This window comes from Rhinopithecus roxellana, chromosome 15 (genome assembly GCF_007565055.1).
Source record: "Rhinopithecus roxellana isolate Shanxi Qingling chromosome 15, ASM756505v1, whole genome shotgun sequence".
Classification (NCBI taxonomy): Eukaryota; Metazoa; Chordata; class Mammalia; order Primates; family Cercopithecidae; genus Rhinopithecus; species Rhinopithecus roxellana.
The window spans coordinates 68,945,487-68,971,253 of record NC_044563.1 but is presented as its reverse complement, the minus strand read 5'-3'; the positions used below and the strand labels follow the sequence as shown (position 1 = coordinate 68,971,253).

Here is a 25,767-nt window from a genome sequence, read left to right as displayed (position 1 = left end):
TATAAATCCAATCCTAGTTTCACATATGATCTCTAAAATATATGTAAACAGCTTCCTGCTTCCTTCACCATGCCTCAGGTGGCACTATAAATTGCTTTCACTCTCTCCCTAATCCCCACTATGCTCTAAAAATAAAAAAAAATAAAATGGAGTATTAATTCATCAGATGTTTATTGAGTTGAATCTATATGTCAGATGCTAGATGAATTTTTGGCATTGTGCCATTTATCTAAAAAACTCACACAAAGGCATTTTTAGTCAATGTAATAAAGCCTTAAAATGAATTTAAGGCCAAGATATGGGTATCTATGCTTTTAGAATAACAAAATCTTGGTTATTCCTTCGCAAGAAAAAAGGCAAAAGCCATGTTAATAAATGGATAATACGTTTTTATGCAAACTAGATACTCATCATTGGAAGGAAATTAATAGCAATGTTGGTGAACTATGTTTGAGTTTAGGAATTTAGGAGAAAATCAGAGAACTTCTGAAGATAACCATTTTCTTTTCCTCTTTTTCATCAATCCAAACAGAATCAGAATCCATCCTGCTTTCTCCTAACTGGAATTTGAGAGGCACGAGAAGGGAGCTAAACACACAGACTTTAATATCTGGTGGAAAGAGATAAGGTGTCTCAATGAAGGTTAGGTAAGGATGGGGTGTCAGGGACATCTAAATAAAAAAAGAGTTTAAAGGAGAAGCACAATGATTAAAGAGAAGAGTACTTACAATCTTCTGGGACACCTTCCCTTCCCCGTAATTTCTTAAATATCTCAGTAATATTTTATAATTACTAAAGATATTTCTACAAATGGGAACATTTCCTTATACGTGTTTGTTCAACCTAATTCAATATGGTGGTTAAAACCTGTATATGAATGTTTAGGGCAGCTGTGTCCATAATGGCCAAATACTAGAGCAACCCAGATGTCCTTCAAAAGATGAATGGTTCAGCTAACTGTGCTGCATCCACAGCACAAAACACTCACTACTCAGTGATTAAAAAAATATATATATAAAACCAAACTACCAATGCATGCAAAAATTTGTATCCAAGGAATTAGGCTGCGTGAAAGAAAAAACAAAAGCCAGCCCTGAAGGCCTACATATTATTTGGTTTCATTTATACAATATTCTTTAGGTGACATAGTTAGAGAAATGGATAATGGATTGATAATTTTTTTTTTTTTTTTTTTTTTTTTTGAGACGGAGTCTTGCTCTGTCGCCTGGGCTGGAGTGCAGTGGCCGGATCTCAGCTCACCGCAAGCTCTCCGCCTCCCGGGTTCTCGCCATTCTCCTGCCTCAGCCTCCCGAGTAGCTGGGACTACAGGCGCCCGCCACCTCGCCCGGCGTGTTAGCCAGGATGGTCTTGATCTCCTGACCTCGTGATCCACCCGTCTCGGACTCCCAAAGTGCTGGGATTACAGGCTTGAGCCACCGCGCCCGGCCTGGATTGATAATTTTTAAAGACTGAGGGAGGTGGTAGGAAACTGTGGCTGCAGAAGAGCAATACAGGATCTTTGTGATGACAGAACTCTTCTATCTCTTGGCCGTATCAATGTCAATATCCTGGTGTAATATTATAAGATGGTTTTGCGAGATGCTACCATTGAGGAAGACTAGGTAAAGGTTACATGGGATCTTTCGGTATTATGTCGTACTGCTGCATGTGAATCTATAATTATCTCAAAATAAAAAGTTTAATTTACATAATCATATGGGCATATTTAGGTCTGCGTCTGCATTATCTATTCTGCTTTGTTTCTATTAATCTATGTCTGTCTCTCCACCAATTCTACACTATCTTGATTACTGCAGTCTTAGTAAGCCTTCATATTAGGTGGAGTGCTTCCTCCCACTTTATTCTTTACTTTCAAGGTTGTTTTCACATTTCTAGGCTATATATCTTTTCATACTAATTTTCAAATACATTTGTATATGTCTACAAAATGTCTTGCTGAGATTTAGATAGGAATTATATTATGCCTATAGATCAATTTGGGGAGAATTGACAAGTATATTATTTTGAGCCTTTTCAATTCATAAACACAGTATTCCCATTTATTTAGCTCTTCTTTAAGTTTCATCATAGCATTTTATAATTTTCAGCATAAAGAGATTGTACATATTCTGTTAAATTTATACCTAAGTATTTCATTTTCTTTACAGTTATTTTGTAAAAGATTGTGTTTTGAATTATGTGTCTAATTTTGATTTTCAGTTATTTGTTGTCAGTACACAGAAATGTGACTAATTTTTGTGTGCTGATCTTGTATTCTGAAAACTTGAGGACTTTTTGGGAGGCAGGTACCTTGAAATTTTCTATGTAAATAATTATGTCATCTGAAAATAGGGACAATTTTCTTACTTTAGAAACTTCCAACCTTTTTGTTGTTTGTTTCGTTTGCTTTATTGTAATGGCTGAAACCTCTAGTCCTATGTTAATTAAGATTAGTGGATAGATATCCTTACCTTGTTCCTAATCTTGAGGAAAAAATTTGGTGAGAAAGTCATCTACACTTAGGTTTGATGTTAGATAAAGGGTTTTTGAAGATGCTCGTTAGTAAGTTGAAGAAGTTCCCTTCTATTCCTATTTTTCTGAGTTTTTTTTTCAACCATCCATGGATGTTGAATTTTGTCCAATGCTTTGCTCTATATTGATTTATATGATCTTGTGATTTTTCTTCTTTAACATGTTGATATGGCAGATTATACTGATCAATTTTGAATGTTAGATCGGCCTCACATAGTTGGAATAAAGCCTGCTTAGTCATGGTGTATAATTCATTTTATACATTGCTGTAGTTGATTTGCTAATATTTTGTGGAGGAATTTTGCTATGAGGAATAATTGTCTATAGTTTTCTTTGTTTTTTAAAATTTGTATTTTCTTTTCAGTTTTTGGTATCAGAGTAATTCTAGTCTCAAAAAATGAGATGAAAAATATTATCTAAAATTGGTGTCAATACTTAAAAGTTTGGTAGCACTCTCCTGTGAAACCACCTGGACTTGGACATTTCTTCCTCAGGACATCTTAATTACAAATTGAATTTCCTGAATGGTTATATAAATATTCAGACTGGCAAATCATCTTAGCTGAGTTTGGGTGGCTGGTGGTTTTCAAGGAATTGGTCTCTTTTTTCTGTGTTGTTGAATTTATGAGCTTTCAAAGGGTTAAGACATATGAATAGTCTGCTATGGTATAGTCAGCTTCCAAGATGAGCCTCAATGATTCTTGCTTCTTGCTATTCACACTCTTGTGTAGTCACCTTGCACATTATACTGGAGTTGGCCTGTGTGAAATATAGGCTGTGTCAGAAATGGCAGTTATGTCTCTTCCAACACTGGGCTATAAAAGACGTTGCAGCTTCTGATATAGTCTCTGTCTCTGACTATGGCTCTGAGGAAAGCCACCTGCCACACTGTGTGGAGCTCTATGGAGAGACCATGTGGTGGAGACGTCAGCTCTGTGAGTGCACCGTCTTGGATACGGATTCTCCAGCTCAGTCAAGGTTTCAGGTGCCTGCAGCTCTGGCCAACACCTTGCTCACAATTTCATGAGGGACCATGAGTCAGGCCATTCAGCTAATGATTTTCCTTTTTCTCCAGTTTTAGTTATTTGATCATTCTTTTATTCATTCATTTACCCATTCCTCCATTAAATAAACATTGAATAGACCTCTACCATATGCCATACATTGTATTGGGTCTGGGAGTAAAAAGAATGTTAAACAGAATATTAAATAGAATTTTCCTTTTGTCTCAACCCCAAATTAAGGGGCAATAGATAATTGTCCTTTTCTCCTAAAGATAATATCTTGGAATTACAACATATACCTTCTAGGGCTTAATACAAAATAGTAGGATTAGTCCTGTACCCCTCAAGCCAGGCAGCTTCTGGAGAAGCAACCAGTTTCTACAAAGCAAAGGCCAGAAATCTAAAAGGAATTCATAAATGAGAGTTGTTAGAGTAGGAAGAGCATGAGAAAAATGCTCTGGCCTTTCTCCTCTCCTTCCCATTGGGAGGGTTTCCTCACCACCCCCAACCCTACTGGAGGGATTTTTCAAGAGGGTCTCCACAGAGATGGAGTTGAAGTGTCTCAAGAAGATTGGCAACTTATTCACCAGCCTAATGAAGTGGAGCTGCAGAATCACTTATGCTTAAATCAGTACTGCTGCTGAGCTGAGAAATTTCACCCAGGTATGACAAGCATGCACTGGGGTTTAAAGGTTATAGGCTAGAATGAAAACCAATAACTGCTTCTTTTATGGTGCATTCCTAAGGCAGGAGACTGTCTGGAGTAGCTGCCATTGTAAAGAAGCAGAGAGTGCAGCAGTAGCCAGCACAGCTTCTATGCACCTGTCTCCAAACCTTCATCCCTTTCCCTTCCTTCTCCCTGGGAAGTCGTAAGCAGCAGAGAGAGGAAGCAAAGGAATCATGGAAAATTAAACACTCCCTCCCTACACACACACACAGACGCACACACGATCCCTGAACAATGAGTTAACTCTGAATTTGGATAGAGCAGAGAAATAGTATTGCTTATGAGATTTGAGGTTTCAATGGATTTAGCAATCCCAGAATGTGACCACAAATCCATGAAATATGCTTGAGTTGTGATAAGAAGTGGGAAAGGAAGATACAAAAGAACATGCCTGAAAATAGTTATTAGAGAATAATAATTTTTGTTCCTGTCAGAATTCAGGTCTTCAATGAACAAGTTAATCAATGATGAATTAAAAGTAGAGACACTGTCTAGCGTCTGGAATCTTTTCATGTTGGTCTTTCAGTCCCTGGAATTCACAATAAGGAGAAAATCACTTACAAGATATTTTCTTAGCTGTTGACTTGATCTAGGAATATACCAGAATACAGAGAGGGAACAATATCCAAAATGGTATGAAAAGAAAATAATTTTGGTGAGGGGGAAAAAGGGCCAAGAAAAAAACAAAAAGGAAAGGGAAATTGAAAACCAGAAAACAAGCCTCTACTGAGGATCACAGGAACTGACCGCCTCTGTCTCTTCCTTAATCCACTTCTGCCAAATGAATAGAATTCTCTCTGTGTCTCAGCAGCTCATGTGCACCTTGAGTTTACATCCGTGTATCTGTAATGGTGGGCACAGTGTAGGGTGAGAAGAGGAAGAGTAGAAGGGGATTATTTAAAAAGCAAGTTTTACAACCAGAAAGTATTGGAAGAGGCAAATCATGGCAACTCTGGATGGTTTTCCTAAAACCCCAGAGAGAATTGAGTCTAAATAAGCTAAAATTTTCTCTAGATAAGAAGTAATTTTCCTCTTGAAGTCCCAACGGTCCCTTGCATCATAAATGAAGCCAGGAAAAAAAAAAAAGTTATGTTGAATAGAACTTGGTAAACTTATCAGATGCCAAGTTACAATGATGTGACATTCCACCTCTAGCAATAAGAAAGCTGTAACTTGGGACCTATGAACACGGAAGTGTTATAATAATTGTTCAATCACACCCTATTGGTCTAAGAAAAATAACTTGCCTTTATAAATTACTCACTAGCAGGAAGTATCTCAGCACTGAATGAATTTCGCTGTATTTTCACTAGTCTTCAAATAAAATCTCCTCATCATAAGACACTGAAATGGACAGGACTGTTCACGAAGTGGAATTTAGGCTGGGAACAGTGGTTCACACCTGTAATCCCAGCACTTTGGGAGGCCAAGGCAGGAGAATCATTTGAGTCCAGGAATAAGAGACCAGCCCAGGCAACATGGTAATGCCCCATCTCTACAAAAAATGCAAACATTAGCCAGCGTAGTGGTGCAAACCTGTAGTCCCAGCTACTCGGGAGGCTGAGGTGGGAGGATAACTTGAGCCCAGGAGCTTAAGGCTGCAAAGAGCTATATAATTGCACTCCAGTCTCGGCGACAGAATTAGTCCCTGCCTAAAAAATGAAAAGGTGGAATTCAGAAAGTCAGCATATATTTCCTCTGCTTTTAAAACATCTCTGCAAAGATATCTTGCATAATTATGCCCACCTCTTACCTCTGTGGATCGAGAGCCACCTTATGTTTGCAAAAACTTAAAATTTCCAGAACATTTTAGAAGAGGTCTGATTAGTTATTTCTGGAACAAGATGGACTTGCTATACCAAAGACACACAGAGTAAAGAAGCTTGGGTCTAAGTGAAGGCTGGTCCTTTTATGTTACGTGTAACATTTTTTGTTTGTTTGTTTTTTGTTTTTTTCTTTTTTTTGAGACAGAGTCTCGCTCTGTAGGCCAGGCTGGAGTGCAGTGGCACGAACTTGGCTCACTGCAACCTCTGCCTCTGGGACTCAAGCAAATCTCCTGCCTCAGCCTCCCGAGTAGCTGGGATTACAGGCATGCACCACCACACCTGACTTATTTATTTATTTATTTTGTATTTTCAGTAGAGATGGGGTTTCACCATGTTGGCCAGGCTGGTCTTGAACTCCTGACCTCAGGCAATCCACCCATCTCGGCCTCCCAAAGTGCTGGGATTACAAGCGTGAGCCACCACACCCGGCCCTGATGTGTAACTTTTAACAAGTCATTTAACCCCTCTGACCTTCAATGCATTCATCTGTAAAGTGCAGACAATAATGTCTTCCCTATATATTATAAATACTTAGGAAGATTAACCAGTTAATATGTGTATTAAAATTATCATCACTGGCCATGCTGCTTTGGTTTCCTGTTTCTGATTTCCTACTAACTGCACCAGATTAATCATAAAATTCCACTTTCTTCATGCAATCAAAGAATGCTGACTTTGGGCAGGACAATATTATTCTGTATCCAAAACATGCCACAGCATAGCCTCAGTCTACCCTTTTCAACCTTCAACCTCATTTCCCAACACACCACAACCTGTGTGCTGTGGACTGAGGCTGAACTATCCTGCAAAATATCTTTCCCTCCATGTCTTTGTTTACCCCAGAGATAAATAAAGTATACATTCTGACGTTGCACGTTTGGGTTTTCTCCATACCCTTGAATGTTTCCCTTGGAATTTACAAGGTAGTGTCCAGGTTTTTGGCTTGAGATGTAACATGATTCATCTTTTTCCTCTCTCCTGTATTGTGTCCTTGAGGAAAGAGATAATGTATTCTGATGGGTTGTTTTCTGTTTTGGGTTTTTACTTTTTGTATTTTTCACAACATAAAGAACAATAGTTTGCACATAGCAGATGCTCAATAAATGCTTTTTAAATAATGAATGTATGATTTTAATTTCATGTAAATGTGAGGCTTGTTCTCTGGACTCCACTTTTCAGAAGAGTGAGTGGAGACAGAGGTCGCCTCTCCTTATCTGCCTCGGAAGCTTATTGAAAAAAGAAATGTGCGGCCCAGAAGAAACAAGGGTGCTGAGAGGCTCTAGGGAGAGCACCTTGGTCCAAAATGAAAAATGCAGAGGTTTATCCTTCAGGCTTGAGTAATAAATCCCTCAAACATTGAATTATTTTTCACTAGAAACAAGAAGACATTCTTTGAGTATTTAAAAATTCTTTAGATAGCAGCAGGTCATGGGAAGCCACGCAAAGGCTGCTCAGTACAGGAATCTGGTTCTGGGTGTCCCCCTGGGAAACCAATCTCCTGAGCTCAAGGAGATCCTCATCTCTGATTTTTTTCAAATAACCGCAAAGGAGACCTAAGTCGGAAGACTTAACCTCTCCTATGCTCAAGTAAGCCCTTAGCTGTAAGTGGAATTCAGAGTATTTCCACTTCAGAATATAACACACATTTTGGAGGAAATGGGGGATTGACTTAGCCTGGAAAGATAAGGCAGCAAGGGGATCTCAAAGGAGAATGGAGTTTTTAGCCTCTCCACACAGTGCATTACTAGGGAAATCTCCAAACATGTAACACATGCACTGTGGCTGCAGCAGGGAGCCCTGGCTTCTGCTTCAGCCCTGCTGAATTCCCCTCAGCACAAAGATAAATTACTTTCTTTTTTAAAAATTTTAAGTTATGGGGTGCATGTGCAGGATGTGTAGGTTTGTTACGTAGGTAAGTGGGTGCCATGGTGATTTGCTGCACCTGTCACCCCCTCACGTAGGTATTAAGCCCAGCATGCATAAGCTGTATTTCCTGATGCTTTTTCCCCTCCCTCTGACAGGCCCCAGTGTGTGTTGTTCCCTTCCTGTGTCTATGTGTTCACATTGTTCAGCTCCCATTTATAAGTGAGAACAAGTGATGTTTGGTTTTCTGCTCCTATGTTAGTTTGCTGAGGATAATGGCTTCCAGCTCCATCCGTGTCCTGCAAAGAAGGACATGATCTCGTTCCTTTTTACAACTACATAGTATTCCATGGTGTATATGTACCACGTACCACATCTTCTTTTGCTTTTCTTTCTTTTTTTTGTTTTTGGAGACAGAGTCTCGCTCTATTGCCAGGCTGGAGTGTGCAGTGGCACAATCTCAGCTCATTGTAACCTCTGTCTCCCAGGTTCAAGTGATTCTCCTGCCTCAGCCTTTGGAATAGCTGGGATTACAGGTGCACACCACCACACCCAGCTAATTTTTTATATTTTTAGTACAGACCTGGTTTCACCATGTTGGCCTGGATCTCCTGACCTTGCGATCCACCCACCTCAGCCTCCCAAAGTGCTAGGATTACAGGCATGAGCCACCGGGCCCGGTCACCACATTTTCTTTATCCAGTCTATCACTGATGGGCATTTGGGTTGATTCCATAGTTTTGCTATTGTGAATAATGTTGCAATGAACATACATGTGCATGTATCTTTATAATAGAATGATTTCTATTTTGGGGGGTATATACCCAGTAATGGAATTGCAGAGTCAAATAGTATTTCTGGTTCAGCGTCTTTCAGGAATCACCACACCGTCTTCCACAACGGTTAAACTAATTTACATTCCCACAAATAGACTTAAGATTACGCTACAAGGCTACAGTGACCAAAACAGCATGGTACTGATAGAAAAACAGACACATAGACCAACGGAACAGAATAGAGAACTCAGAACTAAGACAGCACATCTACAACCATCTAATCTTTGACAAACCTGACCAAAACAAGCAATGGGGAAATAATTCCTTATTTAATAAATGGTGCTGGGAGAACTGGATAGCCATGTGCAGAAAATTGGAACTGGACCCCTTCTTTACACCATATACAAAAATTAAATTAAAATGGATTAAAGTCTTAAATTTACAATCCAAAACTATAAAAGTCCTAGAACAAAATCTAGTAACACAATTCAGGAAATAGGCACAGGAAAGGACTTCATGGCAAAAAACATCAAAAGCAATTGCAACAAAAGCAAAAATTAACAAATGGAATCTAACTAAACTAAAGAGCTTCTGCACGCAGAAGAAACTACCATCAGAGCGGACAGACAATTTATAGAATGGGAGAAAATCTTTGCAGTCTATCCATCTGACAAAGGTCTAACATCCAGAATCTACAAGGAAATTAAACATGTTTATGAGAAAAAAAAAAATTAAAAAAGTGGGCAAAGGACATGGTACTTCTCAATAGAAGACATTTATGTAGTCAACAAACATATGCAAAAAAGCTCAACATCACTGATCATTAGAGAAATGTAAATCAAAACCAAAGTAAGATGCTATCTCATGCCAGTCAGTGTGGCAATTATTAAAAAGTCAGGACTTTTTTACAAGCTGAGACATCACTTGTCACTGGTTAGTAGGTCTGTCGCAGCCACCACAAGACATGGCTATTCTCAGAGCCAGTCCTCACTTCAGATTTCATATCATTCCTACCTGTTTCCTACCTTGGCTCCATGTGTAACGGATTGCTTACCTCAGGAACATATATTTTCCCCCTCCTCTGTATTTGTGTAGAGAAATATGGAACATGTATTTCTAAAGAAGAAAAAATGATGTTTTTTCAAGTACAAGGCCATTTTAATGCAGATTTAGAAAAGTAAAAGTAAAACTTACTCATGTGAACAGTTTGAACCTGCCACTACAGATAAAAAATTAAGTCAAGAATCATAACTAGCTGGTAAAGTAAACATGTACACAATTGACACATTATAAAAAAAAAAAAAAATCAAGCAGCAGCTAGGAGCAGTGGCTCATGCCTGTAATCCCAGCACTTTGGGAGGCCAAGGCAGGTGGATCAACTGAGGTCAGGAGTTCCAGACCAGCCTGGACAACATGGTGAAACCCCATCTCTACTAAAAATACAGAATTAGTCGAGTGTGGTGGTGCATGCCTGTAATCCCAGCTACTTGAGAGACTGAGGCAGGAGAGTCACTTGAACCTGGGAGATGGAGGTTACAGTGAACCGAGATCATGCTGCTGTACTCCAGCCTGGGTGACAGAGCAAGACTCTGTCTCAAAAAAGAAAAAAAAAAAATCAACACACAAAGAAATTAACAATAGCTAAAACTCCACACAGTAGAATTGTTGAAAGTGAAACATTGAGCAAAGAATCACCTTATGATTAAACAGACAAAAAATAAACTTGATAGAAATCCTTTTAGATAGACTGAAAATAAGTAAAATTATACACAGTAAATATTGATGACAATATTATTTGTTAAAATATCAAAATATCCTCAGAAATTTAGATCTAACATTTTTAGACACGAAATTTGGACTTTGTAGCAGTTATGGCCACAAAAGATAGTTTACAATTGCATATGGGTAAAAATTGATTTAAATTCAAATGAGACATTTTTTGTAAAATTTACACTAAAAAGGATTGGTGCAGATGAAAACAAGTTTAGTGAAATAAATTTTTTTAAAAAAATTGAGGTGATTTAACTCTGGATACTAAATTGATAAAGGAAAAATAACCTTAATGTCATTTTCTCCAGAAAATTTTTTTCAGTTAAAAAATTATCAGCACTAGTACATGTAAATACAGTGTTAAAATATACTCAGTCTAAGAACAGGCAGATGTTAATAACTGAGGTGCAAAAAGGGCCAGATGCACTTCCCATGTGGAGTGAGCACAGAGCCAACTTCTTGTACAAAACCAGGAGTCGAAAAACCCTTCGTACACTCTATGTTACCTTCCCTGATGCTTCTACTATGTCCCCCCTCAATGTTTGTCACCTCAGCCTCTGCTGGGGTGATCCCACTATCATGGATCCTCTCTCCAAGAGAATATCCTTCAATGCCAAGCTTGCATTCTGGTAGATTGGTCTTAAATTCTGACACACACACACACACTCACTTTCAGCCTCACACATAAAGGTGTGGAGGTTGAAGAGGGTAACAGAGTAGTCTTCTGAGATGCAGTGAAGATAATTTATTTCTAGTCATGGAGTCTCATTTGAGTTTTACAACCCTACAACTGCAGTAGGCTCCAGCACAGAGAGTGATGAGACAGCCATCCACCCATCTCCCTCTATGAAGAGGAGAAACTGAGACTGGGGAAAGCCGGGTGACTCGTGGTGACTGGCATGACAAGTTGAGGGAGCAAGGGTAATGGAAACATTCATTGTCCGTTGCTAGTATTTCTATGGAAAAACAAATCAACATGGTTAATTACTCTTAGTCAGCCCTGCATGCAAGTTAAAGGCAAGAAATATTTTTCTTTCCTGCCTTTCCATTCCACTCCTCAGAGCTCGCTGACACTTCTGGCCCTAAGTGAGCACATTGCCCTGGCATCAGCATCCTGCCCAGGCCGCCCCTTCCAGCCAGGCACCACATGCTGGCTAACCCTCACCACATCCTGTTTCTCAGAACTATTTCTCACCTAATTCCCATGAGGTTGCTAAAAGTGCCTGACTTTCTGATTTATGAATCACTAATATGTTTATATGTGTTAGAAAATTTCAGTGTGCTACCTCTCCAAATGTTTTTGCATTTCAACACAAGACTCCTAAGAATAGTTGTCTACTTCAATTTTAAATTAATTTTAATTATTTAATAAAAAGTTATTGTGCTGGTATTAATGGCATGCTAATTATATTTGTAGGAGACATGAGGCAGGGAGTAATTGCTAAATTTGGATGCTAGACTGTAACAAAATAATTCTGGCAAAAGAAAAATATGTGTGTACATATGGGTATGTGTGTACATATATATGCATATATGTGTGTGTGTGTGTATATATACATATGTATGTATACAGAGAGAGAGAGAGACAGTCATGCCTCATATCATACCAATTAGGCAACCAACAAACAAAATATTCAATTTCAGATGGATTACAGATTACAGATCTAAATGTTAAGAGTAAAACAATAAACGTTCTGGAAGAGCACCTTTGTAACTTCAAAATAGACATTTTTAAACAGGACACAAAGGCATCAAACACAAAGGTAAAAATCATAAACTACAGAAAAATTAAGAAATTCTGTTTCTCAAAAGACACAACTGAGTGAAAATGTAATCCACAGAGCAGGAGAACGTATTTACACTAAATATATTTTAAAAGGATTTAGATCTAGAATAGATGAAGTCCTAAAACAAACTGAAAAGACAAAGGCAAATACCTACTTGAAAAAATGCATGAGAGACTTGAGTAGATACTTCACAAAAGATAACATCAAGATTGCCAATAATCATGTGAAAAAAACATTCAACTGGATTAATCATTGGTAATTACTAATTAAAACCACAGTGTGATACCACAACACACAAGCTACAATAACTACAATGAAAAATTCTAAATGTGGCAGAGGTGGGGCAACTGGAAGACTGATACACTGTGCGTGGGAGATTTAATTGAGTCAACCACATTGGAAAACAGTGTAGCAGTGTCTACTGAAACTAAATATGTAAGTGAACTATTGCTTAGTAATATCACTTTTAGTTATATACCCAAGAGAAGTGCAAACGTATGTTCACCAAAATACATTTACTAGAACTCTCATAGTAGCATTATTCATAGTAGCCAAAGTTGGAAATTACCCAAATGCTCACCATCAGCACAATGGATAAGCATGGTATATTTTACACCATGAATACTATGCAACGATGAGAACTAATGATCTATAAATCTATGTACCAAGATGCACAATTGTCAAAAACACAATATTAAACAAAAGAAGACAATATATATTTGTGATTCTAGACATATCCCAAAAGAGCAAAACAAATGTGTTACAAGTCATAGTAGAGGTTTCTCATGGGGAGATGGGTAATATCTGGAAAGGAATACAAAGAAGGGCTCTGGGGTGGTGTAAATAGTCTGTTCTTTTAGCTGGGTGCTGGATGCACAGGTGTAGCTGGTAAAAAATTAGCAAATATATTCCTGGAATATGCTCATTTATATTTATGCATTTTACAGTGCATTAAAAATGTTTACAAATATTAAAGTAAATTTAGGCAGAAAATTATACCAAGTCCTTACCTGCATGTAAAAACTAATTGCAGACAGGAGAGATGTTGGCTTGAGAGCAACACATGGAAAAAGGCCTGAGGTTTTAATTGACTACAATCTCAATCCAAATCATGAGTAGAGTGTGGATGCCAAAATTAATTTAAAAAAAAAAAGGTTCACTAGTATAAGAATTAAGTGTATTCAGTATGTAAAATGTTCTCAGCGACTATACAATACAGGCCTTTCATTTTACTTGTGAGAGAATCAGAGACCACAGAGGACTTGGTCCAATAAAATTTGGATTTTAAGAAAAAGAGTTAGAACTGAACATCCTGCTTTCTGACTTCATCACCCAGAGCACATTCCTTTAGATCTGTGCTTCTCAAGCCTTCCTGAGCATAAGAATCAACTGTGGAACCCTTAAAAAAAAAAAAAACTATATCGGCCGGGCACAATGGCTCACGCCTGCAATCCCAGCACTTTGGGAGGCCGAGGCGGGTGGATCACCTGAGGTCAGGAGTTTGAGACCAGCCTGGCCAACATGGTGAAACCCCATCTCTACTAAAAATACAAAAATTAGCCAGGTGTGGTGGTGCACACATGTAATCCCAGCTACTTGGGAGGCTGAGACAAGAGAATCGCTTAAACCCAGGAGGCAGAGGTTGCAGTGAGTCGAGATCGTGCCACTGCACTCCAGTCTGGGCAACAGAGTGAGACTCTGTCTCAAAAAAAAAAAAAAAAAAAAAATGATCAGGAACATTTTAAAAAAGTTAGACACACTTTAAAATCCACCAGATAGGCAAAAATATCAATATTTAGCCAAGAATGACAGCAAATCAGAACTCTCGTTTAATACTGATGAGAGTGTGCTAATAGAACCATCACAAAGAGCAGTGGCATCACCCCAAAACATTTATACTCTGTAGCCCAGCCATCTAAGGTGAGAATGCTTCCCTGTGTGTGTGTTTGGCCTATATAAAATCTATGAACTCTTACAGAGTAAAGATAACTATATATCAGGATGTCCCATACAACAATGTTATAGCAAAAAGGGGAAGTAATGCAAAGGTCAGGTGGAATAAAGACACATAGTTAGATATAAGGATAAATCACACGTGTTCATATAATAAAATATACTACAGTTAAAAAGAATAACCTATGTATGTATTGTCATGAATCTGCCTTGAAAATATAATATTGAATGAAAAAGCAAGTTAGAAAACTTTCCATGTACTGTGTTTAATTTAAATAATGCAAATGAATGATACAGCTTTGCAAACATGTATAAACATATATTTTTTATATATATGCATATGTTATAGTTAAAGGGTACATATATAGAACTGGATGCACATCAAACACTTAATCGCTAGCTCTGGAAGGGAAGGGAATACAAATTAGGAAGGACATCACAGGGGTCTTAATTTTATCTATTATTTTCTTTGCCTCCAAAAAAGTGTAAAGAAAATTGGAAAAGTATTAACAGTTGCTCCATTTTGGTAATGGATGAGTGAGTATTTATTAATTAACTGTTTTTTTCTTTTATTAAGGGAAAATATCTAAATTCAGGAGCTTAGTGAGGACTACAAGGTTTCCAAACCTAGAGAATTTAAAAAGGAGCTTAAAGAAGTAGTATACAGCCGGGTGCGGTGACTTATGCTTATAATCCCAGCCTTTTGGGAGGCCAACGCGACTGCACACCTGAGGTCAGGAGTTCGAGACCAGCCTAGCCAACATAGTGAAACCCCATCTCTACTGAAAATACAAAAATTAGCTGGGAGTGGTGGCAGGTGCCTGTAATCCCAGCTATGTGGGAGGCCAAACCCAGGAGGCAGAGGTTATAGTGACCTGAGATCGTGTCACTGCACTCCAGGCCTGGGCGACAAGAGCGAGAATCTGTCTCAAACAACAACAACAACAACAATAAACAACAAGAAGTAGCATATTCATAAGCAGAACAGCTACTGCGGTAAGGGCACCCAAGCACATCATATTTGGAACAAGTGAGAGAACAAGGAGAAGGAAGAAAGGAGTCCATCAGCACAAATTCTCTGAGATGCTAGAACAACTGTCACTGACTTGCATTCTTTTTTTTTTTTTTTTTTTTTTTGAGACGGAGTCTGGCTCTGTCACCCGGGCTGGAGTGCAGTGGCCGGATCTCAGCTCACTGAAAGCTCCACCTCCCGGGTTTACGCCATTCTCCTGCCTCAGCCTTCGGAGTAGCTGGGACTACAGGCGCCCGCCACCTCGCCCGGCTAGTTTTTGTATTTTTTTTTTAGTAGAGACGGGGTTTCACCATGTTAGTCAGGATGGTCTCGATCTCCTGACCTCGTGATCCTGCCCGTCTAGGCCTCCCAAAGTGCTGGTATTACGGGCTTGAGCAACCGCACCCGGCCGACTTGCATTCTTTTGCTCCAAGGTCCCTAATGAAAATCCATATATGGACATTAGAAGATTAACCTCAAATTAAGAAAGAATTCTCTAGCAATTATAATTTTGAAAAATTACTTGGCAATCTCAGGAGGCAGTAAGATGCTATCACTGAAGTTCGTCAAATCTAATGTGAATACAACCTGGTGTGAATACAGCTTTTGGACTTGAGTAATGCTTGGTTGGCATAGTTTGAGGTTTGGCTATGGGGAGAATGGCAAGCATGATAACACCGTTGACTCCAATAACAAGGCATTTTGCTGAGCATTTCAAAAACTCCCTTACTTAATTCTTAAAATAACACTAGAGGTTGGTAATACTTCATTATCCTCATTTTACAAATGAAGGTGAGCATCCCATGCTTGGTAGAGATTTGAATTCAGATTGTTCTGAGTCTGAGGTCTGAACACGTCATTAAGTTCCTTACGACCATTAGAATGTCAAGAGCTATGAAACCAAAGAACTAGATTTCTAGTTGTGAAATTTAAGGTTCACCAAGGATACATGTCTTGAAGATGTTAGGGACAATTCAGAGTCCCTGAAGACAAACCACTTAAAAGTGAACTTCAAAGGGCACTATTTGGTCTCGTAAAGTCTAGTTTTAATGCTATGAATGTTACTGATTCTACAGTATCATATAAAGTTGCATAAAAATAAACAAATAAAATCTGACAAAATGATAGAGGGATTTGTACAAAAGAAGTAATGAGTACAAAGCCCAGTTCCGGAGACATTCGGTGTCTGTGGGTGTGGATGTTTCACCATTTAGTGATCCCATGACTCTACACAGTCCACATTTTCAATGTACCCCTTACTCTACTCCTGTCATATGCTCAATCCTTATCACTTGAAAAATCTGTGAAATATTCTATATTCTCATAGCCTCAACCAAACCCTTCCCACACAGCTAACTGCCTGGCATTCATTTTATCTATATCTGAATAAGAGAGAGGTAGATGAGTCAAATATGCCAGAATTGTAACCTATAGTGTGAAGGAAGTGTAGGTGTTTGCAACACCAAGTTTCGCTTACTCCCCTAGGCGGGGGGATGACATGGAATTTGTCCACTTAGCCTCGTGCCTATGTTGGTTAAGAAGGGTACTTCCCCAAGGATACTATGTCCAGGTAGGGGAAACAAATTACAAGAAAATTAAGCCCAGACCAAAAAGTACCTCTCATTGAACCCTCATGGCCATGCAGATTCCTCAAAGAGAACCTGAAGGACTCAATGAGTTCTGGTTCAGAGTTTGGGGTCAAGGGTCAGACCCACAACTAAAGGTGTTTTGTGAAGTAAGAGAAAAAATGGTGGGAAGGGGTGGGTGGCACAGTGGTGATGTGGGTGCTGCCATGTCTCAGCCACATCCAGTGAAAAGCTCATCACTAGTGTTCTGGGACAGCCTGAAGGAGGACAAATGGGAGCAAACACAACCTCTCCAGCTCAAGAAGCTCCCTTAGCACTGCTTCTCTTGCCTTCCTTCCTTTTATCTCTCTCACCTCCACGGTGATTAGGATGCTCACTATGTTAGAGGTCATTCAAATGACTTTGCTAATGAAGACTTAATTTCCCCCAATGTGTGCATGGAAATATAATCAGGGTAGCTATTGGATCCCAAAGTTTTGGTCTCCAAGGAGTAAATCTCCAGACAGCCACCGAAAGAAGCCAGTTGGTCAGAGCCCAGAGAGGTAGCTGTGCAGAATGTTCAGGGCACTCTGGACCTTTGGGCTTCTCTGTCCAGGACAACTCTCAGGCCATCATGGTTGAAATGGCTCTTCAGCAGGGATTTCTACTAAGCCCAGAGAGCAATCAGGACTGGGTGCTGAGGAGATTTTATGCATCTGAGCAAGAGCAAATGAGAGAGAAAAACGTTCTTGGCAGGAGCTTAAATTTCTGATTCTGGAAAAGGATTCTACTCAAATTTCTGAAAATTACATAATTTTAAGTACAAAGTCCAGGCTGGGCATGGTGGCTCATGCCTGTAATCCCAGTATTTTGGGAGGCTGAGGTGTGTGGATCACCTGAGGTCAGGAGTTTGAGACCAGCCTGGCCAACATGGTGAAATCCCATCTCTACTAAAAAATACAAAAAACTAGCCGGGCGAGGTGGCGGGCGCCTGTAGTCCCAGCTACTCGGGAGGCTGAGGCAGGAGAATGGCGTAAACCCAGGAGGCGGAGCTTGCAGTGAGCTGAGATTGCGCCACTGCACTCCAGCCTGGGCGACAGAGCAAGACTCCGTCTCAAAAAAATAAAAAAAAAATACAAAAATTAGCCAGGCGTGGTGGCATGCACCTGTAATCCCACCTACTTGGGAGGCTGAGGCAGGAAAATTGCTTGAACCCAGGAGGCGGAGGTTGCAGTGAGTTGAGATCACACCACTGTGCTCCAGCCTGGGTGACAGAGTGACGCTCTGTCTCAAAAAATAAAAAAAGTAAAGTAAAATAAAAGTACAAAGCTCTATGTCATTATTCATTCCAGAGAAAACTTCCCTTTGAACAAAAAAAAAGTACGAAGTCCTATGTAATTTTTGGTTACAACCCATCTATGAATTGAGGGCCTCGGTAAGCTCCATCTGAAACCAGCATCATGATATTTGCATACATAAGGAGAGTTCTGAGACCGGGTGCATACTTGTGGTTAAAGTCCCATTAGAATAGCTCCTGTATAGAATACATTGTACACACAGGCTGTAAACTCAGACAGTGATGGGAGAATATCAAGGCTAGGAGCCACACGCAAAGACACTTGCAGGCATGTGTCTGGAGCAAGTAAACCTCTGAGCTTCAATTTCTTGTCTGTAACAATGAAAGAGTCGTAATTACTCTAACCATCTTAGAAAGGTGACTAATTGTGGCAATCAAATAAGATAATTTCATTGTTCTCCCCAGACTGCTACAACTAAATGCCATAGACTGGGTGACTTAGACAAAGATATTTATCCATTTTTCACAGTTCTGGAGGCTGAAAGTCCAAATCAAGGTGCCAGCGACATGGTTTCTGGTGAGGGCTCTCTTCCTAGATTGCAGACGACCATTGTCTTGCTGCAGTCTCACATGGCAGAGAGACGGAGCTCCTTCTTGTCTCTTCCTCTTCTTATAAGGGTGCTAATCCCATCATGGGTCTCCTCTTGGGACCTTACCTAAACTGAATTCATGTCTGAAGGGCCTAACCCCCCAATACCATGATGATGAAAATTAGGACTTCAGCATATGAATTTGAGGGGGTCACATTCAGTTCATATCAGTAATAAAATGAAAGTTTTTTTAAAGTTATTTAGAACTCTGTAAATCTACTTGGTATCATTACCACCATTACTAATATGAGCTTCATATAATATGTTAGAGCCTGATACAATATCCTGTAATTTTTTTTTTCCTTAAGGATGATGGCATTTTAAGGAAACTTATAAACATGCCCTAATCCCTGTCCCCATCCCTACTTTCCACATGAGAAAACAGAGAAAGCTGGGAAATCTGGGTATAAATTCTACCTTCATATTTTAATAAGTATTATCCTAGAACAAGTTATTTCACCTAAGACTTTGTTTCTTCATTTTAAAAGAGAGACAATGCTGATAACACCTACTTTGTCAGAGCTGTGAAGTTTAAATCACACAATGTATGTTACATGCATACATTAGTCCATATTAACACAGAGTAATAGCTGGATATTGTTAGTGTTAAATGTCACTGAATGTTAAATGCTTCTGTTATGTTTTGTTATTATTAATGTTATTGTTAATCACAGAGTTGGACTACATACCACGTCTCCTGACATCTGGTGTTCTTCAGAAAAAGACAGCATTCTAATCTAGCAAAGCCAATTAAGACTAAGAACAATTTTTTTCTTAATGACAAATCTTACTAGGTCTTTTGCAGCTGTGTTTTTTCCATCTAAACAGTAAAGTTGAGTGCAGGAGAAAGCTAGTTTCTGGAAGCACCCATTAGAAGGACAGTAAGTAGAACAGGACTCAGGTTACAAAGCTCAGTAGGTTTTAGTTGAGCCTTGTTGCTAAGATACCTGTATTTTCCCGAAAACCAAAGGCAATATAAAGTCTGGTTTGAAGCCATAGAGAAAACCACCACCAAAAAATCAAAGTATGAGTGCCCAGTCAGAACCGGTAGGGTTACCACTGAGTGCTCAATGACCAAGTTCTCTGCTAGAGGGAGACTGAATGTTTGCCTCATTCCCAGGCTTCCTCAGCCTAAGTAGAAAAAGTTAAAGGATTAGCCCTGATGAATGACTGATGCTCTCAGCAGGCATGGGCTCCAAGCCAGAAATCAGCCCTATGTACAGACAGCAGCCGTGTCTGGGGTTGCTGGACATGGCTGATAACAGGACCGGAAACCCATCAGAGACACCCACCCCCTTACCTCTGGGCCTCATCAAAATTACCTGCCAAAGAGACTCTGCTCCAGACCAGCACCTTGTCAGCCTGTTTTGTAATAGAAAACAGCTGTCCCTGTTGAGAGGGAGAGGTGGAAAGAGTGAAAAGAATGGAGAAAATGTACCATTCATAACTTTTCTGGTTGTGCAGAACTGAAAGTTGCAATCACAGGGCATATAAAAATGGGAAATTCTAGGAACCCTGTGGGAATGAGAGTATCCTCCTCTGAAGGGGCTGATAGGAAATCACAGCTACTGAATTTAAATCAAAGATGACTGTTGATCCTTAATAATGGATTTTGAGTAGAAGCTGAACACTGCTTAGCAACATCCCAGGGATAGCAGAGGCAAAGTGGTAGAGAGTTTTAATCAGGCAATTCAGGTAGGGAGTAAAATACTCATTGCTGCTTCTTCCTGTTTGTTGCTGTAATCTAGTGCCTAGAACAATGCCTATTGTGTGGCATTGTGCTCCATAAATACTTGTTGAATGAATAATTAATAAAATTTATGACCTGCATTTTCTAAGGCTGAGCAGAAAGACTTTTTTGGTTCATTTGATCACAATTTGACTCAATGTTCTGTCACTTACTAGCTCTGCTGTCTTACGAAAGTTCCTCAATATATCCAAACCTTAGCTCATTTTTCTATAAAATTGGGCTTGAACAGTTACCTTATATAACTCTAAAGATCACTATATTAAATAGAATGTGTCCTTAAATATCTTTCATGAAAGGTAAGCTCAGTAAATGATAAAAGTGATCATGAACTGTGTGATCATTCGATCCCACAGTAGCTATTAATGTATATAAATGATGCCCAGATTTACCAGGACAGGATAAAAGTAATACCACAAATAATAAGAAATGTTAATATCAGACTGTTACCTTGTTAATAGTAGCCAGAGGGGGCCGGGCACAGTGGCTCAAGCCTGTAATCCCAGCACTTTGGGAGGCCGAGACGGGCAGATCACGAGGTCAGGAGATCGAGACCATCCTGGCTAACACAGTGAAACCCCGTCTCTACTAAAAAAATACAAAAAACTAGCCTGGCGAGGTGGTGGGCACCTATAGTCCCAGCTACTCGGGAGGCTGAGGTAGGAGAATGGCGTGAACCCGGGAGGTGGAGCTTGCAGTGAGCGGAGATCCGGCCACTGCACTCCAGCCTGGGTGACAGAGCGAGACTCCATCTCAAAAAAAAAAAAAAAAAAAAAAAAAAATAGTAGCCAGAGGGAAGGGTCCTTGCATGTTTCAGCGACATCCTAGTTATTTACATCCAGAAGAGGTTTCACCAGGCACATTATATAAAGAGCTCACCAAGAAACAGTGGGTTGAAGAGACCTTGCACGGCCAGCTAACACCAGGGACAAAGATCTTGTGAAAGACGAGAAGCCAGTTGTGACAGAGGCACCATCAGCATCACTGGTCCTTGCATTTATAAAGAGGCAATTTAGATTTTCAATTAGATCAAGTTTTCTGACTAATGAAATAATCTCTCTGTACAAGCATACACGCACACATGCAGGTACCCAATATATACAGAAAAAAAGAGTTAATTCAAGAATAGGAATGGGATTTAAGATCACTCAAATCGAGATCTTCAAAATTCGAGTATACGTATTTCACTCATAACAGGAACAGGAAGCTGTGAATAAGGAGCAGTCATAAAACAAGAAAGATGTCTTTGAAACCAAGATTATAATTGCCATCTACATGCAGTTGCTTGCTCTCTCTATATCTCTTTCTCTCTCTCTCTCTCTGAAACTTCCATATGTCTTCTATTAACAGGACACTTAATTCCTGGTGACGTATGTATCAAATTAGAATTCTAGCCCTTCTATATAGTTGCAGGTTGTCTACCATCTCTCCCTGAATGTTTCCAAGTCCCTCACCTGCAGTTCCCTGTGGCTTGTTCAGTAAGAATATGCCACTCAGCTTTTCTAATGGGTCTTCTGGTGGCCCTGAGTGATGAGATCACTAAGGAAATACTTTAGTGTTGAGAGACTCATCTTGGGCCTAAACAAAGCCCACCTTCTGATGTCAGAAGGGGCATGCAGAAGTGAATCAGCACTCTGTCCTATCAGGCTTTCTCGTCATGAAGAACAAGAGGTCAATAGCACTGTCCTTGCCGTGCACACTCATATTCCTCTGAAGCCCCTTTGATATAATAACTCAGCTAGTTCTGTCTGCCTCTCAGAGCATGGAATCTGTCCTACCAATGGGGAGATTGTGTGTTTTGAAAAAGCTCCTGTGGGTGGTTCTGATATGGAACACCCCACCCTTCCAGCACTGGATTGAGAACGAGGAGTCAAAAGGCACACTGAATGGTGGATGTGACACTTCCTAGATCTCTTACTTCACAGAACTTATGGAAAAGCAAGTTTGGAAATGAATGAGCCCAGGATGAAAATTTAAGTCTCTGTAAAACATCTTTCATCTACGAAGAAACAGCTTTTTCCTTTACCAAAGTTATTTCATATACATATGTCTTCATTATGGTCATCTGGGTATTTACAAGGAATACCACGTCCCTTGCATTTCAGGTGTGTTGTAGATTAAAGATTATATTATTTTCCTTTTATCCTTATCATCTCCTATACAATAATTGAAAAGGAAGTAATACTGCAAACTCTCAAGTCTGTTGTGAGGATCAATTTACTTATATTACATAAGATATCTAAAACAATAAAAGGTGCTTAATATATAAAAGCTATTATCATAGTTAACTTTTCTTTTAGTCTTATGACTACATTGTGTAGTAAATATTGTATAATCTGCATTGTGTCGTCATACAAAAATGCCATCTTCACAATACATTTCTAATAACCTGGAAAGCATTCTGTCATTTTCTTAATATTGGCGTGATTCTTGGGTTTGTTTAAAAGGGATTAGAAGAGATTCATTCTCCCCGTCTGTACTAAAAATACAAAAAAGTAGCCGGGCGTGGCGGCGGGCGCCTGTAGTCCCAGCTACTCCGGAGGCTGAGGCAGGAGAACCCCGTGAACCCGGGAGGTGGAGCTTGCAGCGATCCGAGGTCTCTCCAGCCTGGACCACGTAGCGAGACTCCGCCCCCGCCCGCCCCCAAAACACTAAGGCGATTCATTCTGTGTTTGGTCTCTTTTCTCCCCTGTTTGAACTTGTCACAGCCCTTTCTCTATAGTGAATCTGATTGCTAGGAAAGAGTCCGTTGTGAAATATGTCTCAGTGTTGCATTTATTTGCAAGATATTCAGCTTTACTCCACGCTTTGGCATTGTTCTCTCTAATGAGATCAATGTATGGCCACACTGAGTCACTGGTTCCTTCCCTTCTTCCAAAGAAAACAACGGCCATTCCAAGGAATTCTTTTCTTTGTTAGTTTTTAGCCTCCTATTTCATTTCTATTATAAATAGCATCAATTATCTGATGTGTAGCTGACAGAGAAGTTGGCCTCCCACGAATCATTTAATTCAGCTGATTCGGCAAAACATTTGGCGAAGAGTGTGCATGCGTGTGTGTGCGCACAGACTCCAACGCCTGAGTTTTAATATAAGCTAGATAAAGGCCATTTGTCTCCGGATTAATGATAAACAAGATTAAGAACACAGTTTCTAAGTTTTGTTTCATTTGGGCCTTCTTGAGCTGCACTTAGCAGATGCTAAGTTATAATGACCTTTGGAAAGTTCACAAGTTTCCAGGGGTCCAGGATAGTAATTATCTCTTAATTGTAAAAACAAGTGCTGCTGAAGAACATAAGGTCAAAGGAAAATCAGGAATCAGGACTTTGTACAGAAAAAAAAAGTGAATACAATAATGTTTATTCATTTATGAGTCACTCATTCATGATTTTCTTTTTATAATATCGTCAACAGAAATAAAATGCCTTATGTTTAAATTTTCGCTGTGCTTGTATTTCAGCATCATCAAGAGCTACTACTCCTGACGTTTTCATTTTACTTTCCTCGGATCTGCCTAAACTCAGTGTCTCTCCTAGAAAACCAGTCAACTCATGAAAAACTGTTTGTAAGGAAACATTCTCGACACAAATAAAAATAAAGGTTTGAGATGATAAATATGCTCATTACCCTGATCTGATCACTATACATGATACGTACGAAAACATCACTATGTACCTTGTGAATGTGTATAATTATTATACGTCAGTTAAAAAAGTGAAAATGTGTTGTGCTTAATTATAATACAATTTAAACAGATTGATGAGAATTCAGATGTTTTCACTGATGTGAATATTAGTTAATGGAAAAAAGACTCATAAAAACTGTTCCATACTTTTTTTACCCCAAAGAGTTAATCCATGCTGTTATAGCTACTACCCTGTGAGACATACAAATGCTTTTCCAACTCATTGATTTCAAACCAAAGGGCAAAATATACATGAGTAATGATTATCTGCAAAACTCTCCTCAATGTGAATATCAGTATTTACGTGTTAATGTCAGTTACAAAGATCCCTAAGCAGAGATTTGGGATGCTTTATATTCATGAATCAAGCTTTAATTCAGGAGTTCAAGATACCGCAAACTGGCCAAGTGTGGTGGCTCATGCCTGTAATCCCAGCACTGTGGAAGGCCAAGGCAGGTGGATCACTTGAGCCCTGGAGTTAGCCTGGGCAACATGGTGAAACCCCCCCATCTCTACAAAAAACTACAAAAATTAGCCAGGCGTGATGGCCTATGCCTGTAGTCCTAGCTACTCAGGAGGCTGGGAGGATGGCTTGAGTCCAGAAGGTAGAAGTTATAGCAAGCCGTGAACATGCCCCTGCACTCCAGCACATGTAACAGAGCTAGACCCTGTCCCCTTTCCCGCTCCCAAAAAAAGAAAAAGAAAAAAATCACAGAACTACATTACTCCATATATGTTTGTGTACAATTTACTTTTAATGTAACAACTTCTAGTTTCCCAATAAATTGAAATCCTACACCGAAAAAATAAATCCAGCAACTCACAATTATGTGTTTTAGCTGGCCAAGCATGTTTGTCATTTTAAAATAAAATACAGTGTTGAAAAAAAAGTTGTAGTATCCTGGCAATTGTGTTTTAGTATTGTAATGTGTTGGTATCAGAAGAGATTGGGTAGATTTCAGCACATTAAGTTACATTTTATTATAGTTCATGACATTTAAGAAAAAATTAACTGAAAATGCCATTTTTCTTGTTATCAGCATGGCAAGGCCTCAGTATAATAAGTACCATGAATTCTCTTATTGAGCACTTACTGTGTGCCAGTCAATTAACACTGTTGCCACGTAGTCTTTTAACATCCCTATGGTGTAGACAGATTGCTTTTATTTACATTTACAGATGAAAGTGCGTTTTGGAGAGGTAAGGTAACTGTACTCAAGTTTAAAAAGAAGACAAAAGGTAGTAAGTACAGTAAGTAGAGGTGCTGAGAATTAAACCCAGCAGCATATGACGCCTTAGACTATGATAACCTCTCTGCTAGTCTCACTTGCACAAGCTGGCAAAAAAATAAACCAATACAAGGAGCAAAACTAAAACCAAGAGATCTCATGCACACAAGATGTGCACATAGAAACCTATGCTTAAGGAATCATCATACACTAAAAGGCCATACGTTTCCAGGTATTTTTCCCAAAGAGTTGACGGAAATGTATCCTTTGAAGGGTATAATGTGCCACCAATCTTTACCATTCTCCTCCCTCCCATTGTTCTAGTGTCTTGTGTTTTGAGGCGAG

The 25,767-nt window shown here is 39.3% G+C and overlaps 1 long non-coding RNA gene across 1 annotated transcript in view; it reads left to right on the top strand.

Annotated features, from left to right (window-relative positions):
- Window positions 1-24,129, top strand: part of LOC115893476 — a 29,653-nt gene extending 5,524 nt beyond the window's left edge. Inside the window, exons 3-4 of the long non-coding RNA XR_004053472.1 lie at window positions 533-647; window positions 23,969-24,129. This is a non-coding gene — a long non-coding RNA (uncharacterized LOC115893476). The remainder of the gene's footprint in view (window positions 1-532; window positions 648-23,968) is intronic.
- Window positions 24,130-25,767: the final 1,638 nt, after the last annotated feature.